This window comes from Gorilla gorilla, chromosome 10, assembly GCF_029281585.2.
Source record: "Gorilla gorilla gorilla isolate KB3781 chromosome 10, NHGRI_mGorGor1-v2.1_pri, whole genome shotgun sequence".
Taxonomy (NCBI): Eukaryota; Metazoa; Chordata; class Mammalia; order Primates; family Hominidae; genus Gorilla; species Gorilla gorilla.
The window spans coordinates 143,187,395-143,192,029 of NC_073234.2; the positions used below are offsets into that span (position 1 = coordinate 143,187,395).

General features: G+C 39.9%; 1 long non-coding RNA gene across 1 annotated transcript; it reads right to left on the reverse strand.

The window, feature by feature from the left end:
• Nucleotides 1-736: 736 nt before the first annotated feature.
• On the reverse strand, nucleotides 737-4,339 carry LOC129525650 (uncharacterized). Its single transcript, XR_008670080.2, has 3 exons — nucleotides 4,006-4,339; nucleotides 2,810-2,926; nucleotides 737-1,274 (listed from the first exon to the last, which is right to left on the reverse strand). It is a non-coding gene; the product is annotated as an uncharacterized lncRNA (long non-coding RNA).
• Nucleotides 4,340-4,635: the final 296 nt, after the last annotated feature.

Below are 4,635 nucleotides of genomic sequence, written 5' to 3' on the forward strand. Positions count from 1 at the left end.
GTGTCCTGAAAGATGCTTTTCCCTGACATTTCTCCTACTAGCTCCCTTGTGGGTGTTGACTTGAAAACTCAATACCAGTCACTCTGCTCTGGGCCCCAGGAGGCTGACCTCAGTGGACTGTCATATCTGCCCTGTTTTGTCCTTTAACCCCTGGTTGGGTTCAGTGGGCCGGTAAATTATTGAGATAATAATAAGTTGGATCAAGCTGGCAACAGTCATCGGAAGCACATAGCCGTGCCCACAAATAATTGTTCTTTTTACCAAGCTAAATAAAAAAGGAAAAAGTAGGAGAAGCTGGCACTGGGGGACCCACCTCCTACCAGGTAGACACTTTCTCCATAAATGTTTCATTATTTCTCAACCTACCCAATGACTTTTTTTTTTTTTTTTTTTTTTTTTTTACAAATGAGAAATCTGAGGTTCAGAGACATTAAGACGCTTGCCCAAATGTACAAAGAATATTAGTGGAGCCAAGATCCAAATTCAGCCGTATTTGACTTGCAACACCACAACCTTTCAAATGTGCAAATTTCAGTAGCCTTTGCACCACGAAGTGAGAAGTAGTTGGAGGTGCATCAGTTAAACTGTCCATTGTGAGAATTCATGGATTATCATTTTTTATTTTTAACTTTTTATTGTGTGTACATTTATGTGCACTTTGTACATTTTTTGTATATTTCGTACATTAATCATGTTTATCTAAGAATGGAAAGAGTCAAGCAGAATCTCTTTTGTTTGTTTGTTTGTTTGTTTTTTGAGATGGAGTCTCACTCTGTCACCCAGGCTGGAGTGCACTGGCGCGATCTTGGCTCACTGCAAGCTCCACCCCCCAGATTCAAGCAATTCTCCTGCCTCAGCCTCCCAAGTGGCTGGGATTATAGGTACGTGCCACTGCGTCCAGCTAATTTTTGTATTTTTAGTAGAGATAGGGTTTCACCATGTTGGCCAGGCTGGTCTCAAACTCCTGACCTCGTGATCTGCCCGCCTCGGCCTCCCAAAGTCCTGGGATTACAGGCGTGAGCCACAGCACCAGGACGTCAAGCAGAATGTGACTTGTCACTTGCTTATGTCAGCAGCATTCCATGGTTGAAAGGATGATCGGCATGGTGATGGGGATGATGATGATCTTGATGATACACAGATAATACTGATGAGTGCCTCTATGTGACCAGTACTGCTTTGTGCATTCTGCAAGGGCCACTTTCTTGAACTCTCATAATAACTTTTTCTGAGGGTATATATACTACCAGTCTCCATATTTTACAGTGAGTGAGCTGAGGAAACAGAACTTTATTAACTCATCCAAGGTCAACCAGCAGTAAGACTCAAACACAGTTTTACCTTATTCTGTGTATACTACCAGTCTCCACATTTTACAGAGTGAGCTGAGAAAACAGAAGTTTATTAACTTATCCAAGGTCAACCAGCAGTAAGACTGAAACACAGTGTTACCTTATTCTAGAATTGTCTTACTTAACTGTAACCTATTAATGTTTTTAGCAAAGCTGGGTTGGGGTAGAATTCTCAGAAATGCCTTTCTTTTGATTATGTTCGTAGTTCTTGCCCATATTTGGGTCTATTACAAGTATGCATGACATTTTGGGGCACAAAATTTCAAAGAAGAGACAGTGATAACTTAATTCTATTGCATGATGCACAACATTTTTAAAGTGAATAAAATTAAAATTCACTTTTAAAATATGTGTAATTCCCAGCCAGGTGTGGTGGCTCACACCTGTAACCCAGCACTTTGGGAGGCCAAGGCGGGCAGATCACCTGAGGTCAGGAGTTTGAGACTAGCCTGGTCAACATGGTGAAACCCCATCTCTACTAGAAATACAAAAATTCGCTGAGCATGGTGGTGCGTGCCTGTAATCCCAGCTACTTGGGAGGCTGAGGTGGCAGAATCGCTTGAACCCAGGAGGTGGAGGTTATAGTGACCCAAGATCGCACCACTGCACTCCAGCCTGAGTGACAGAGCGAGACTCAGTCTCAAAAAGAAAAAAAATGTGTAATTCCCAAGATTATTGAAAACAAACTAGAGTAAAGCAAAAAGAAAACTAGAGAGTAAAAGATAGATTGAATGCTTGTAACAGCACTGGATCAAAAAGAACTGGGCTGGTCCCCAGGAGAGCTTTTGCTACCTCCCCGCTCTGCCTTTAAGAAATCCCCAAATCCCCAAAATGTTAGCACCTCTGTTCTTTTATTTGTAAATGAATGTACCTGCCTAACCCACTTTACAAAGTTATTAGGAGTGTAAGACCAAAGACACAAGATATGAATGCACTCATTGGTAAGAAAAAAAAAAAAAGTTGGATAGTAAAATTCACACACAAAATTTTAATAGGCTTTGACACGTTGCAGTGAAAAAGGAACGTGTACAAAACCCAGGAGCTCATGAAAGCAGAGAAACAGGACTTTAGTGTTAGAACGGCAGGACAAGGCAGCAGAACCAGGTTCCAATTAACGAGAGCTGCTGCTTCTGCTTAGCTCAAATCAAACTACCCAAGTATGCAGAGAAGGAGAATAGAAAGTAAATTTTGGAATGAGGCCAGTATTTAAATCCTAGCCCTGGCATAGAGGATACCTGCTTGTTCAGACCAGATGTCTCAGCAGGACAAAGAATCTCTAATCCTTAGTCACGGGCTCAGAACCAGGATAGCGGTCCTGCAAGAGCTGAGATTGGGTTTCTGCCATTCTTGAGGAATGGGAGTTCAGAAGGAAACAAAGACAAGATGTACAACTAAAAATAAAATCACTTTGGGAATTTTTCCTCAATCTGGGTGTGATAGCTGAGATCCACACCCACCTTATTACGAAGGTCTTGATGTGCCATCCAATGTTCTTGATGTGATTTGATGACATGAGTTTTCTTAAGTATCTGAAGTCATGTGTCCTTGTTTTCTGTGTCATGGTGCCTCAAGCTCTAGAGGAAATGAATTGGTAATTTTTAGCAGGAGAAAAAATGTGTCTTTCAACAAAATAAAAAAGAATCAGCATATAACTAAATTCTTTCTTTCATCGTCTTTTTTTCTTTATTTGTGGTGAGCCATTTAGAAAGTATTTTGTGATCGCCTTAAGCCCCAATCCCCTAGTACTTCTGTGTGAAGCATACTCCAAGGTAGGGTCAAGTGAGGCAAAGATAACTGTGTTTTATTGTGATTATGATTGCTGCTTCCATAAAGCCAAACAAAGCACCCCGTTCTTTATAATTATAGTATGGTCATAAAAGAGCATCTTAAATGAAGAAAACACTGTCACCCATTTAAACTCAGATGACATTTTATGTTGGGAATTAGCATCACCAGGATTTATCTCAGATCAAACTATAAAAGAATCAAACATTCAAAGAATAAACCCAAGCATTAATCTGTGGAGATCCTTTGTTCTTCTTCTTTTTCTGAAAAAAATGTTTAGTTTGAGTTGAGATGAGAAAAGAAGAGAAATAGAAAGCCATCGGTATTTGCACCCTCAATCCATCACACAGGAGACATTTCAGGGAAGAAGATCGTTGTCAAGGATGCAGTAACAGTAGATTTAAGTGTGGAGTGTGGTTTCTAATTGACTGGAAGGGCGTACTCCTGGCTGAAATGTTGACAGCCAGAAGCAGAGCATATTTTCTCTCTTTTTCTTTTCCTCTGCCATAGCCACCAGCAGTTTCCATGTGGGGCTGCACCATCAGCTTAGGTCCCTGAGTGACGTGGCGAGCAGACAGCAGATGACCCATCAGGACCTACAGTGTGATCAGTGAATAAATCTCGGAGGTTTACGTCACTGAGATTCTGGGCTTGTTTGTTGCCACATCATTACTTAGTCACTATTTCTCCAACTTAAACCTGCATAAGAATCATTTGAGGGATTACTAAAACCCATATCTCTGGGCTCAACTCCCCAACATGGCAGTATAGTAGGTCTTGTGTTGGGGTCCAAAATTTGCATTTCTAACAGGATCCCATGCAATGCTAATGGTGCTGGTCATCTGAATTCTCTTTGAAAAGCACTTACTATTCTATTCTGATTGAGACATGTCCCAAATTAGACACCCAGTTGATTGAAGCTTTTCTCATTACTGCCATCCTTATTATCACCATCATTATCATCTCCTTCATCACCTGTGATCTCTATTTCTAGATGGAACCATCAGGGACATTGAAATGACTTATCTCCTTGATTTGCAAAAAAACAAATATTAGTTTAGCATTAACTTTTCTCTCCACTAATTTCAAAGTGGTCTCATAACCTGAATAAGAGACCTGCTGATATGAAGGAAATAATACTAAGCGTAGACTATGCTTAGTATTATTACTCAACTTCTGTCAATGTCCTTTGAATAGTAATTAATTTTAATCCCAGAAGAAGTGAGAACTGCATTTCAGGAAGAGAAGCAGAAAAGCAAATAACCAATTAGTATCAAAAATACATCTAAAAATATTGAGTTAATGAGTCCTTAATCTAGAAATTAGAGGACGTTATTTTAAGATAATTGATTTGCCCAGATTTTATTCATAAAGAAAAAGGTATAAACACATTCGGTGAAAATAACAAACAATGCTCCTGGAAAACTAAGGAAAGCTGAGAACCCAAGAGAATTCTGAGGAGTGAAGATCATCCAAGAGCATTTAACACATAAAATAT